The sequence below is a fragment of the Podarcis raffonei genome, chromosome 12, assembly GCF_027172205.1.
Source record: "Podarcis raffonei isolate rPodRaf1 chromosome 12, rPodRaf1.pri, whole genome shotgun sequence".
Taxonomy (NCBI): domain Eukaryota; kingdom Metazoa; phylum Chordata; class Lepidosauria; order Squamata; family Lacertidae; genus Podarcis; species Podarcis raffonei.
Window position 1 is genome coordinate 41729094 of NC_070613.1, and position 15251 is coordinate 41744344.

The 15251-nt window shown below is 42.0% G+C and overlaps 1 protein-coding gene across 7 annotated transcripts in view; it reads left to right on the forward strand.

Moving 5' to 3' along the window:
• The window catches only part of RARB (retinoic acid receptor beta), a 347370-nt gene that overhangs the window by 302422 nt on the left and 29697 nt on the right, over positions 1–15251 (forward strand). The window lies entirely within an intron of this gene.

Below are 15251 nucleotides of genomic sequence, written 5' to 3' on the forward strand. Positions count from 1 at the left end.
GGGGTGAGCTCCCGTTGCTCTGTCCCAGCTCCTTGCCAACTAGCGTTCAAAAGCACGCCAGTGCAAGTAGATAAATAGGTACTGCTGTGGCGGGAAGGTAAATGGCATTTCTGTGCGCTCTGGTTTCCGTCACTGTTCCGTTGCGCTAGAAGCGGCCACGTGACCTGGAAAGCTGTCTGTGGACAAATGCTGGCTCCCTCGGCCTGAAAGCGAGATGAGCGCCACAACCCCATAGTTGCCTTTAACCGTCTAGGGGTCCTTTACCTTTTTTTTTACCTTGTCGGAACCCATAAAAGGTTGTGTCGAATCCCTGCAAAACTACACAGCAACTCTGTTCCCAGTCCAAACAGCAGGATCATAGTAGGGCTCCCATGTGTTGTGAAGCCCGCATGAATGAATCATGTGCAAGTCTCACACACCTCACTGTTTGTGGGGACTGCATCCTGTACATCCAGCTTAGCATTTGCATTATGACCAAGCAGCCTGGTATATGTTTTTTTTCTGTAGATGAGCTTGTAAGAAAAACATATTTCTTTGTGTGCGCACACACACACACAATCCGGAAGCTGAATGTTACAGGTTCATCTGTGAGAGAGAAATATGTTGATAATAAACATGCAGATTGAAGAGAAGCTTAAAAAAAGAGCTCTCAAATTATGAAATAACTTGAGCCCATGCAAAATTAGAATAGAAGGAGATGCCTGTTAGCAAAGACCAGCGAGCAAGCAGACATATGAAGAGTCAGAAGTAAAAATAAATACTGGTGTACAAGTGTCAGGACAAGAGGTGGGATGGAGAGAGTCAGCGGTGCCAACTTAAATAAAATATTGCAGGGGGGGCAGGTAAGCCCTGTCCCGCATAATCAATCACATGATGCTGTGTGCATACACCATTTGAATGGGAATGCCAATCAGTTTTGTGGGGGCCTGGCCCCCTCAAATATTTTATTGTGGGGACTGAAACCCCCACGGCCCCTAGGAGTTGGCTCCTATGAAGAGAGTCATGAAATGTTTGTCCAAATAACCTTTGACGGTGCCATGAAATAAAGTTGAGAGAATACAGTGAGATGGCCTTTTCTTAATTCCAACTGAATTAGAGTCAGAAAAGGGCCTCTGAGGTGGGAGGGGAGGAAAAGAGGGGAGATATCAGCATTCTTGCATGATTTCCAAGATATGCAGAAGTGCCAAAGCCCCCCCCAAAAAAATGCTTAAAAATTGTGGTGGGCTCCTCTGCCCAATGAAGATTGAGTATATACAATAACTTCTAAGAGCCGTGAAATGTTGCACGTCAGATGGAAAAGGAAAACAGTGAATTGACAGACAGTGTGGAGCGACTTAAACATCCTGGCATTGTCTAGCTGCAACCCTGAAAAGGAGCAGTCCTATTAGGGGCAGAGGACATGTTGCAGCCTTTCACAGCTTGTGAATGTCAGAAAATGCAATCAGAACATAAGAAAATCTCAGCTGGATCAAACCAAAGGCCCGTCTAGCCAGGCGTTCTGTTCTGAAAGTGGTCAGCCAGTCGCCCATCAGAAGCCCACAGGCAGGAGGACATGAGTGCAATAGCCCTTCAAGCCAGGCTTTTACCTTTTATATACCTCACCAGTGGCACCCTGTACGACACTAAAATTCAGCGCCCCACTTCTCATGCCACATTCTACAGCTTTGTTTTGGCGCCCCCTGCAGCTCGGCACCCAGTGTGACCGCACCAATCGCACCCTACTAAAGCCACCTCTGACCTCATAGTGGGTCAGATACAGAACATTTTGATCGTAAGGTGCATTGCAAGGTGCATATTGCTAAGTTTATATTTTTTCTGTGCTTGAGTCTTAAGAGGTGAGATTTCTAACCGGGCTGTAATGTACACCGCTAAACTAATCTTAAGCATCTGTGTTTCTTCAATTGCCTGAAACTCCTCAGTTAGAATACAGCGCTGCAAACTTAGATGCGAAAGCAAAGCAGGTCTTAAACTCTTGTCCTGTGTTTACAAGCGCCAGAATCAGAAGGAATCTGAAAAGCAAGATGCCTAGAGTGTGTAACAAGATATTCCGTGCACCTGCATTGAAAAACAATGCTGTAGTAGAGGGAGGAATACAGCCGTTGCCTGTATAAATTACTTTTTGAACTCTAGCTGTCTCGTAGCAGAATTTTGGATGGTGGGTGTCAACTTGGAGTCCACATAAAATATTTAGTTGATAATTTTTCAGTTACAAGAGTTGGCAGGGAAGCAGAGTAATAAAAGTGCAGCCATTGATATCTTCTGGGTGCAAATAAGGGTAATGCAACATTAGTATGAAACACAGTACGAGGTTACTGTGATGTTATTTTTGTTTATTCGTTTTTTATTTACTAAATTTAATTGGCTGCTTTTTTTACCAAGGCAACTCAAAGTGATGATGATGATGATGATAATTTTTTTATACCTACGCAAAAGAAAAACAAATATCTAAAAGACAATCTTAATTTTAAAAGGCGGGATTAAAACATCCCACCCACTGAAGGAGTCCACAGATAAGATATTAAAAACATGAAAGTCATGCCTGCATGAGAAATTAGTCATACGCAAAGTGTTCCTAACTAGCAATTAAAAAAAACTAGCATTCCTGAATGAATTGAGTGGTTTCAAACTTAGCTTTTACTCATAATAGACCCATTGAAATTAATGAACGTGACTTCAGTTCGGCCCGTAAATTTCAGTAGGCCTACTCTGTGTAAACCTAGTTAAATACTGCCCACTGTTTTTGGTTATTTCCTTAGGAAAGCTGTATGGCTGTGTGTGTGTGTGTGTGTGTGCGTGTGCGTGTGTGCGCGCGCGCATGACGTCTCCCTCCCCTTCCTGCCGTTCTGTTCACAAAGTGCTTGATTGGCTGCAAGCGCATTTCCCCGTACAACATGAATGCCACAAACAAAGGACAAGAAGATGTTCCCAAGGCTCTGCAGGGAAACAAGCCTATGTTGCTGAACCAGCCCCCAATGGGCAAGTTAATCATGGTGGACAACGTTAATAGCAACCCAAATGCCTGTTCCTAAGGGCAGGGAATGAATGAACGCCCAACCAGAGCTGTGCGAAGTTGCCTGCGTATCCATTACTGTTTGGGTTCTCTGTATGTTTTACGGAGAAGATAATTTGCAGCCTTGCGGCCAGAGGCTGCCCTTTTAGTCGGTTTCAGTGGAAAGCAGCTGCGTCCGTCTGTCCCTGCCTCCTTGCGCAGTCCCTGCCATGGATAGGAATTTAAAGGTATTCATGAGTATAATGTGGTTGTGAAGAACAGCAAACCCTGTTTCTTTCACTAACTAGCGGTTTACTTTCAAATAGGTAAATGATGAGCTGCAATTAATTCAGAGATTTGTAGCGGAATAATTATTCTCTTTGAACGTATCCAGGGATTTTATGGCCCTTTTTACTGTAGGGGTTTCCCCCCCCCAATGCACTGCAGAGCTAATGAGCCAAGACTGATGGCAGATGCAGATTTGAATTTTTCTCTTTGGATTAGTGTCCAGTCCTCAAGTCCAGATTGAGGCAGGCGCTGTATTATGCTAGGAGAAAAGGCAGCCACATTGCACCAGGACTGTACTTGTGTGCCTTCAGGTGGGATGGCCATTTTCTTTCCTTTTACCTTTTCTAGATACGCTCCAGATGGAAGTTATAGTTCAAAGTAACACCAGGTTTAGGGACACTTGTCCTATATAATTCGAAGGTTGATAGATAAAAGCATGGTTTAGGTTAGGGCTGGGCGAGATCAACTTTTCAACATCTCGATGTTATGACCAGCCAAACACCGCAGTGCTGAAAAGTGGAGGGAGGAACAAGCTGCATTGGCCTCGGCCCCCCAGGGTGAAACTCCTACCAGTGCCCAGCAAAGGGAGGAAGGAGGCAGCGGAGAAAGTAAACCCCACCTGCGATGTACAGCTGGTTGAAGGCACCATTGCACTCTGGCCCTCAAATTGGCCCTGGATGTTGTATTGATACGTCAGCCAGGCCTAGTTTAGACCAAATTGAAATATATCTGTGTATTTTTTTCCCTGTGATTAAACATCTTTGCTTCTCTAGGGGTAGTGTTTAATAACCCTCTGTAAGCAGGTAGCTTTATTTCTCTTACCTGCAAGACACTCTCTCTCTCTCTCTCTCTCTCTCTCTCTCTCTCTCTCTCTCTCATCTTCCCAGTTTCGCTTTGCCTTCCATCTGCCAGTTTTAAGGTTTCAAAGCAACGACGCCAGTAAATTATTAATACCAAAATGAAACCCATGTTCTGCTGAGATGGTTATGTAATAGCAACAACGGCACCAAACTCATCTAATGATCTTTCCCTCCCGTGCCATCTTCAGTGAACTAATAGCTTGCAAGTTCATTTGCAACCCGTTTGGTTTCAGAAAAGCATTCTAGACAATTGAATAATCCTGCCGAAAGAAACAACCAAAGGGGTTTGAGCGCCTTACTCAGTTGCCGGGGTAGCTGCACCCCATGTGGTTTGTTTATTTATTTATTTTCTTGTGTTTATATTCCACCTTTCCCCCACATCGTAATGGGGCTCAATGTGGCATGCACACCATTTCCCAGGGACTGAGTGTACCCGGACCTATTGAGCTTTCAACAAAGGAAGGGTCATCACATGCCTTCAGATCGTACTCTGGGAAGGAAAACGCAACTCTGCTGTCCTCCACCTGATCACCCCATGCAGAAGAAGGCCTGTAGATGTAGAAGAGGACCTTCTTCCACTGTGAATGGCTAGAAGTGTTGCAGTGCACTTGAAGCCATAGGAGCACTGTAGGAGGGGCTTGTCAAGGGGCAAGAGGGCATTGCATACATCTGATGGGGTACCACTCTGATACATCTCTCTGCATATATATATATATATATATTTTAGGGGGTGGGAATGGTGGGAGATTGAGCCCATTATGACAGCAACATAAACCCCACATTAAGGCTGCAATCCTGAACATGCTAAATAATAATAATAATAATAATAATAATAATAATAATAATAATAATAATAATAATTTATTTATACCCCGCTCATCTGGCTGGGCTTCCCCAGCCACTCTGGGCGGCTTCCCAAAAAATAATAAAATACTGTAATACATCAAACATTAAAAGCTTCCCTAAACAGGGCTGCCTTCAGATGTCTTCTAAAAGTCTGGTGGTAGTTGTTCTCTTTGACATCTGGTGGGAGGGCGTTCCGCAGGGAGGGCGCCACTACTGAGAAGGCCCTCTGCCTGGTTCCCTGTAACTTGGCTTCTCGCAGTGAGGGAACCGCCAGAAGGCCCTCGGTGCTGGACCTCAGTGTCCGGGTAGAACGATGGGGGTGGAGACGCTCCTTCAAATGGTACTGCTTGGTACTGCTTACCAACAGTAAATCCTCTTGAACTCAATGGGGCTATGTTCAGAAGTGGGCAAGTGTAGAAAATGGTATTTCCCCCTCCTGCCGAGCCTTGTGACTGGCATCTTTTCAGAATTGCTAAAGAATAAAATTGGGAAAAGGGGGGAGGGGAGGAAACCCAGAGACAAATCTTAACGCTCAGGGAAACAGGATAGCAGATAGCAGAATCAAGACGGAAGGAGCGATGTTTCTGAATTACTGCTGCACAGTCCAGAGTGTGGGGAGCAGGGTGTTTGTCCTAGTGGCACGTGGATCCACTCAAGTACTCTAGTGGAGTGAGTATTTGAGGATTCTGAAAGAGGATGAAAAATATATGATTGCTACTGAGAGAAGGGGGTTAGGTTAGTTCTGGAATAGCTCCTTTCAGTTTTCCAGGCTTTGTGGGGCAGGGGAATGGAATTATTTTTAGTTTCTGACATTGATTTTTCATTTCCAACACACAGCCGTGAGATCCATCGTAGCAGAAACATGAGCTTTAGCGCTTTTTAGTTGAATCATCCTACTGATGCCTCCCATTTTGTGTGTGCCATTTCGTTTTCTTTGTTGGGGTAGAGTAACATAAGGGAGATGCAACTAATAAGCTCGTACAAAGATTGATTACATGTCCTCAGCTGGAAGTTGCGCTAAGCCTTATTCTCTGAGGTATAACATCTGTGGTGAGCCTTTCTCTGCTCTTCTGCTGCAGCATCCGTTTTTGACAAAATTATGCCCACTTCTTGTCTGGTTTGCTTTTCATTTGGAAATCCTTCTTTCCTTGCCAGCCCTCCTACATTTTGGTTAAGCTATATATTTTTAAGGAGCGGGCTAGTGCTGTGTGCTTTTATTGTTGTTTTAATCTGTATTTTTAGTAGATCTTTTTATATATTGTGTTTAATTACTTTTTAAGGATTGTCTTTTTTGTTTTTAGCTTCCTCCCTATTTTGCCTGTGTTTTTCTATTTTTAACTGTAAGCCACCTTGAGTTCTGGTCTGGGGAAAATGGGATCTGAATAAATATAACCATCATCATCAGTTCCACTTCTATTACTATTAAATTCCAAGAATGGTCACACTACCATCCCAGCTCTCGTTTTCTTCCAGGTCATATGTTGTTGCTTCAGTTTGACTAAGCAATAGGAAGGTCCACATTTAATATTTTTTAGAGAAAGAGGTGCAGCTCAGTGCTTTGCATGCAGACTTTTTCAGTGACATGTGTTCTGGTTTCATTCAGAATGCGCTGGGTTACTGCAATGCACTCTACATGGGTCTGCCTTTGGAGACTGTCTGGAAACATCAGCAAGAACACTTGTGGGTTCCTGGTGACAGGACCACATTGCACAGATTCTGTACTGGTTACACGGGCTGCCAGTTTGTTTCTGGATGCAATTTAAAGGTTTGGTTTTGGTGTTTATAGCCCTAACTGGTTTGGGACCAGGTTATCTGAAGGCCTACCTGTGGCAATATGACCTGTTTTGAGGACCTGCTTTCTAGCTTATCAATGAGAAATACCAGGAACAATTTTCATGGTGTTCGCCTTGTGTTCATGAAATTCCTTTCCTCTTAAGAAATGTGTATAGCTCCATAATTGTTGGTTTTAGAGAACTGTTTAAGGCATTCTGGCTACACTACAGTGGTACCTCAGGTTAAGTACTTAATTTGTTCCGGAGGTCCGTTCTTAACCTGAAACTGTTCTTAACCTGAAGCACCACTTTAGCTAATGGGGCCTCCTGCTGCTGCCGCGCTGCCAGAGCACGATTTCTGTTCTCATCCTGAAACAAAGTTCTTAACCCGAGGTAGTATTTCTGGGTTAGCGGAGTCTGTGAAGCGTATGTAACCTGAAGCATATGTAACCCGAGGTACCACTGTATTATTAATAGCTATGTATTGATTGCTACTGATAATTTTGAGGTATAATTTTAAATCTGATGGTTGGGGGATTTTCTACAGAAATTTGAACACCACCTTTTGAGGGCAATGTGCATTTATACATCTTACATAAATAAGTGATTGTGCTTATTTCAGTAACGGTACGGCGTACATATTTATGTGGAGCGGATTATCGAAAGCTGCGATCTTGACAAGCCAGCTTACTGCGGTGGCTCTCTGCCATGTTTCAGCTCCTTTGGCTTCATGCCAAGATGCTAACCTTACGGCTTGGCTCTAAAAATAACATCCGATTGTAGTGTCTTCACTCTCTTGAACTGCTTTTTTTAGATCTCGTTTGGCAGTTCTTTCCTCTGAAATGTTCCATATTCAATACAAAACCTGGGTATGTGTTGCTTAGGTGGAAACAAACAAAACGGGAAGTAGAATGCGAGCAGTGGAAAGGCAACTCTTAAAAATACCTGTTATAAGTGAATTATAAAACCTATATTTAGAATTTTAGAAGAATGGTCTATGTGTGTATATCTATGGCAAGACCCACTGAGTTCAGGGGGGCTTACTCCCAGGTATGTATGTATAGGATTGCTGCAGGTAACAGGAGAAAACTTACAGGGATCTCTGCAGTGAAATGTTTCAGTCCCATTAACTAGAGGATCCCAAATTTTTGGATTAAGTACAAACCCCATGTTTGATGTATCAATTACTTGGTTTGTGGGGCACTGCAAAACGCGGGTTTTTCGCTGCAAAAAACCCTGCAAAACTTTGGCACAGGTTTGGGAGAGATTCTAGATTATGGGGTTCAAACTGTTATCTTATTTCTCCTCTTATCCCACCCCTTTCCAGTCGAATCATTTGTGTGTGTCGCAGAAAAATAGCATAGGTTCCCCCCCCCCAAGGTATTTTCGTTCTAGTGAAAAGTCTATTAGTGAAGATTCCGAAACTGACTTTTAAAAGCTGTACTGTTTGATCCTACAGGCAATGCCAAAGGCTGGGAAAATGTTTCATTATCTCTAGGATTCTAGCTGTCCCAAATCTGTAACGGGTTGCCTATTGCAGGCACATTGCAGACTTGGCTTGGATATATCCACAGTGAAGAGATTCTTTGCGTTTTCGAGACACATGCCTAAATTTGGGAGTTGGAGCTAAATGGGATTCTGCGTGTCCCCTGGCAGAAAGTGCAGTTGAATGCAAACATGCTTTTACTGTGGATTACAGGCTTGGCTAGTCATCTGACAGGCACTTTTAATGGCGTCAGGAAGACATGCAAAGAGAAGCACACTGACCTACTTTTCCCTCTTTACTTCATTTCTTAACCACTGCTCCAAGCAAATAAAATGTTAATAGAAAAACTCGTTGGAAAACTCAATACAACTTCAAGGAGCTTCTCTGTACTGCATGCTTCTTTTAAGAATTTGAGGTTTTCTCAGGGTAGTTCTGGAGTTCAAAGATAATCTGAACGCTTATATTCTCTCTGGGGAAGTGAGCTGCTTGCAGGACCGTCTCCCCCCCCCCCCAACTGCTTCAACAGCTTTAATGAGTGGAGTGATCTGCTTCAAGTTTTGCTAAATGATTTAGAGTGACTCTTCCTCAGGGATACCCTTTAGGAACCAATGATATATTAAGCGATCTAAATGTATTTTTGTGGCGCTTTCAGTAAGTTGGGTATTACTTTTCTCTATTCGCATTTGGTCTCCTAGTTACCGGGGGGCAGGCGGAAATGAGACTGAGGGTTTTTCTGTTAGTACTTCCTAGAGTAGACCTGTTAAAGTTAATTAACCAGGATTCCCTGTTAATACCTGAATGGATTCGGACTTTTTAGCTGAGCCTGTCTCCAAAGGAGCAGGGCAAGTAAAATAAGAAACATATGAACTCTGTTTAGTTTATAAAGGATCTAAAATGCTTTTTTTAAATAAAATTTTATTAGTTTTCAATTTCAGTCAGATATTAACCTCATTATAACAATATCAATTTATAATACAGTTATTAATACCAGTCATCCAAGTACCAAATTATATAATTTAGTTAAAGTGGGGCCCCGCATGCTAGATTTGATGATTTTCTTTATTTCTGTGTTCCAAAATCTTATTACTTTCAATTACATTCTGGTCATAATCATAATTCCTCTTACAACAACTGCAATATTAATAACTTCTATTCGTGTTGACACATTAAATGATTTATAAAACTTCAAGTGAGGAACTCAAATTATGTCCTTGTTCTTCCTGTGTGTGGCAAATATTCTGTCCATGGTGTTTCTTCCTATAAGATGTTATGCAAGATCCTGTAAGATGATCCTCCTTGTAAGATGTTATGTCTTTCTTTCCCCGGTTGTTGCTGTTATCCGTCGTGCTTTGGGCGGAGCTGATATCCCATTGTTGTTCCTGAAATTTCTCCATTGCTCTGCCCCATGCTTTGTTGTTTTTCACCAAGAACTTTTAACAACAGCTGCAAAAGTCACTCTGTCCCAGTAGATATTACCTGTTGTCACCATTTTACCTCTCAACCTGGGAAGAGGAGCGGTCTGTCGAACTGCAGATGACTCAGTAAGGAACCTTATCAGTTCCTTGGCAGTTCACAGACTTCTTTCATCCTTCCTTCCAACTGAAGATATATAAGGAATTATCCTTCCAATTAAATTAAAATCCATGTTCTCTTAGTGTTAGTCAGTTCGCTTAGTGTTATTCAGTTCGTAGATAATAAAGGAAGCGGAAGAGTCAGCTCCAAGTTCCCATCGTAAACCTTTTGCAAAAAAGAGCTTCCCTCCCCTTTTCCATTTTTTTTTTACACACAGTTCCATTTGATGTTATATTCCATATTTATAATCCAATTTCTTCCATCTTCACTTGTACAAATATAATTTGAACTAACATTCAGAGGAGGGTTGCCAAATCATAAATGTAGATAAGAAAACTTTAAATAAAGAAATTGTAGGCTCCCCCCCACTATCTTTTGCACCAAATGAAGTCTCCTCTCAAATTCCAAACCTTAAAGTTCTGTACTTTAGTCCAATTACACTCTAATTAATTAATTACGCTTCTTAATGGCGGCGTTGGAGGGTTTTCGCCAGGCTTTTGTACTCAGTGCTTTTGTACTCAGCGCCTCCCTGCCCCCCCCAATCCATGCTGGAGCAAGAACCAGGTACCAAGATGAACTGCAATTGAAGCCCATTCCCCCCCGTCCCTGGAAGGAATTTGCAAGGATGATAAACCCTCAGTCACCCTTGTTTTCTCTTGGCCTACAATCTCCCACTGTCGTGGGGGCTGCCTCCATTAAGGTGGAGCGGAACCGGAAGCCCCTAAAATACTTTTTTGAAGCCAGTGGACTGACAGCTGGGCTAGCTCAATTGATAGAGCATGAGACTCTTGATCTCAGGATCATAGGTTTGAGCCCCATGTTGGGCAAAATAATCCCTCATTGCAGGGGGTTGGACTAGATGACCCCCGTGGTCCGTTCCAACTCTACAAATTCTGTGATTCTAAGTACTTCTCATCCCTAGCTCAGTCCAAGTTACAAAATGTTTGCTTCTTCCCCCAAATGTTACTGTGCATCTAACCTCAAAGTTTTTACAGCCTCTGGATGGAAGTGAATTCCAAAAGTTGGGTAATGTTCACTGGAAATTTCTCCCTGAATGTTGTCTTGATCCAGGTTTTGCATTGAAAGGGCACTGCCAAGATGCTTCTTTCTTTCTAAATTTCTGTTTCAGACTTAGATATTTATTTTCGTCCCATTTCTCTATTACAAAACTACTAAATTACAATCATTTCTTCTTAATCACACATATCCATTTAGAATTCTTATTGTAAATCTTCATTAAAAATAATGATCCTTACTTCCTGCAACCATTTAATTTGAAAAACTTTGCATCAAATTAACTCACAATAAAAACTTCAATTCTAATTAGTCATTACTTTTGTCTAATTCATTGCTCCTAGAACAGGGTCTTTACTGTAATATTTTAAGAATTTATCTGAGCTATGCTTCTTTACAGCCTTTCTATCCGCCCCCCCTTTTCATCCAGTGAGTTAGCTTAACAAATGTAATTAGGGTCCAACATGCATATTCTTAATTCGTAATTTTGGGTTACTAATTTTTTTAGTAATGGGCTATCAATATTTTTTCATGAGACCAGTAAATCTAGAAAGTAGATCTGAATAATTATTAAGCCAATGAAACCAGTAATTAATGATTTCTAAAATACATGGATACAAACTAAGACTGCCAAGAGACTTAGCTTTGCTGGCTGTAGAGATCATGCACACATCACTTGCAACCCGCAACCTGTTTACAGTTGTTATTCATTCTGTTGGCAACCTTGCAGGGTAGGTTCCTACTATTTCCATTTTGCAGACGGAAAATTGAACTTGAGAAAAGTCCACAACCACTTACAGGGCAATGCTAGCTAGGCTTATTCAAGTCCTATTGAATTAAATGGGGGCACCTTCAGGTAAGTTAGAATTGCAGCCTTAATTGGCCCAAGCCCAGCACTTTAGCTAGTAGTTTCATTGGGGTGCAGAACTGTAGCCTAACTGTGTGGGATGGGGGACGCCAAAGGTGCAAAAAAAAAAAATCAATTACTTGAGTTTTCTCACTGCTCTTTTAAAGCCAAATCTGTATTTATTTGTTATACAGTAAAAGTAAATAATTTAGATACTGAACTCTGCACAGATGGGGAAGTCTTAAGGATGGAATTACAAGTGTTCCTGTTGAGTTTGTATATCCAAGTTCAAAGCAGAGGGAGGAATAATCATTAGGGTTGTATTAAAATGACAGCCTGGACAAATAATGCATATTGACTAGGTAAGTGCTTCATGGGACTCCAAAACATGTGGAATGGTGTGCAAAAGCAAGAGTTGCACCATTTGCCTCCGTACTGAGCATGCTAACTATGCAGTGAATGTCATGCATTTGCACAAATAGTCTATTTCCCAGCACTGAAGTTAGAATGAAGACAACCATATTCTATTTTCCCCCCTTCCCCTTCTACTGTTCCACTTATAAGGTCTAAAAATAAACAAAAGCATTATCATGGAATCCCAGAAATCAAAACAAAAATTTTTTTTCCTTCCAGTAGCACCTTAAAGACCAACTAAGTTAGTTCTTGGTATGAGCTTTCGTGTGCATGCACACTTCTTCAGATGAAAAAAATTTTTTTGTTTTAACTATGGCAGACCAACACGGCTACCTTTCTGTTCCCAGAAATCAGATAGTGGGACTGCAAAAGGTTTTCCTTTTGCAGATGTCAAATGACTGTGTGGAGACTGGAAATTGTTAAACACTGCTAAGGCAATTGGTATTACATTTTTGTGCTCTGAGTTCATAGTAGTTGCCTCCCATTCCATTCTAACAACAACCCAGTGAGGTAGGTTAGGGTGAGATTTGGTAATTGGCCCAAGATCATTCAGTATGCCTGATGATTCAGTGGGGATTTGAACCTAGTTTTGCTCACGTCTAGTCTGACAGTCGGGGACGCGGGTGGCGCTGTGGGTTAAACCACAGAACCTAGGACTTGCCGATCAGAAGGTTGGCGGTTCGAATCCCCGCGACGGGGTGAGCTCCTGTTGCTTGGTCCCTGCTCCTGCCCACCTAGCAGTTCGAAAGCACGTCAAAGTGCAAGTAGATAAATAGGTACCGCTCCGGCGGGAAGGTAAACGGCGTTTCCATGCACTGCTCTGGTTCGCCAGAAGCAGCTTAGTCATGCTGGCCACATGACCTGGAAATTGTACGCCAGCTCCCTCGGCCAATAAAGCGAGATGAGTGCCGCAACCCCAGAGTCGGTCACGACTGGACCTAATGGTCAGGGGTCCCTTTACCTTAGTCTGACAGTCTACTCTACACCTCACCCCACAGCTCTCTGAAGACCCAGACTAGTTTATATGTTTACAGTGAGCAATCCTCATCATGCCTGCTCAGATGTAAGTTGTATTGGACTCAGTGAGATCAGAATTGCAGCCTTGAATGTAGTGTCATATTTCTGTATCTTTACATTTCATAAAAAATACCATAGCCCCCACACCATATTTTTAAAACAAATAATGGTACACAAATGTGATCGTGCATGTCTGATTTGTGTGTCAGCTGGTGTGCGCAGTGAACAGTGGGTACACTTTCGCATTAAAACATCAAACTGACTTCTATTGAAGGCAAATGACCTTTATTCATTAACTATTATAAAGTTATGTTCAGTAGCAATACGGAATACTGATTTGAAATTGAGCTGAAGTTATAGTTACTCTGCAGTACATAACATGGAGTGAATAATATGGTCTCTCTCTTTTTTAGAAATGAAAAATTACAGAAAAGGGTGTTGCTTCACTTCTTTCGGTGACAGCACTATTATTAGTTGTTGTTATGCTTAGACTTTATACCCTTCCATTCATCATAAATGAATTAACGACGTGTAACAACAGTGTAAAGGCACGAAATACAGTGCTGTTAAAACAAAGGGAATAATCAGTTGTGCTTAAATGCGGACACTGATCTCTATAACATTGTGCAGGCCATATACCTGCATTCCTAGAATGCATGGAGGAGGATGGTCTTTAGCTGCTGGTGAAAGATGAGTCACCTTTGTGCCAGTCCGTGCTTTTTTTGTAGAAAAAGAGGTGCAGGAATTCACCATGAACACCTCCATCGTTCTCTTAGAATGGCAGTGGTGCCCATCTGAGAGGTGCTGGAACTGAGTTCTGGCTGGGGGATAAAAGCCCTGGTGCCAGCCAAATCTCAAGGGGGGCGGCCTTCTGCAACTGGGATATTATTCCTGTGAAAGTGTTCTGAAGAAGATAGGTATGCTTGCGTTCTGGAGAACAGAAAGATCTGCCAAATTCCACGGCCTGTTTCTGATCTCTTTAATTCTGATTAAAAGTTCCTTTTTATGAAGTATGGACCATCTACATCCCCAAGACTTCCCTGGTGAAACTTGTACTATCAGCTTGAGTCGTTTTGCCCTGAGAGAGCAGGATCATCAGCCATGCATTCTTCTTTCCTGGGAGTAGAGATCAGCAGCTCTGCCAAATTGTACCATACCATGTGCAGTCGTTTGTGATGTAAATTACAACCAGCTCAGGCCTCCTTGTGGGCCACCACCATCATCTAATGAGTGGCCACTTGTTGAAACCAGACAATAGGCTTGAGGGGAAAGGGTCTGCCTTCAGTGAGCTGGAACACCCTGTCCTTTGCTTTCCATTCTGTATAATACCCAAGTTTCATCTTTTGTTTTCCATGCAGGAGTCTGGAAACTGGGTCAGTTAATCCAAGTAGAAAGCATCGTTTTATTGAGTTAACTCTGTGGTGGACTGCTGCCTCTTTGCCTTATCGAAACAAGCTTCCTGGTTTGCAATAAGTCTCCCCATTGAAATTATCCAGGATCTTCCGTAATAATGTTGAATTTAAATCAACAACAACAAAAAATACCACTCTCCTTTTGAAAAATGCATTGTTTCCAGAAGCAACTGTTCCCCACCACATCTCCTTTGCCACTTGTTTTGATCAGTAAATTAGATCAGCCTTTGTAACTCTTAAAACCATTTCACTTAAAACAGTATAGCAGAAAGTGAAAGTGAGAAGATTATCAGTAGATCAAATGAGAATTTTGGAGAGTCTGGACCATATGTTGCAAACTGCAGCTTTTAAACCAGTGTGATAATAAGTAGCTTGAGATATTCCTTAGGATCACAGCTGAATCAGCTGGGGGGTGGAAGCACATTTGAACAGGTTTTAAATCATAAACCATTGGCGTAGAGCAATTTTGGTATCAGGTTGCTAAGATTTTCTGCAGATATTTGCAGGCATTAATAGTATCTATTGATGGGATGTAGATGGGATGGGGGAAGAAGTATTATAAAATATCACTGAAGCAAAATAGATTGGAGATTGCATGTTTCATAGGACAAAGTAGGAAAATCTTTTTCTTTCTATTGAACCAAGTTAAATTGGTGTAGGAGTGTTGAAGTTATCAAGTTCTACAAATGTTGATGTCAAGAAAGGGTGTTTCTAGAGCAGCTGGTTTACAAGTG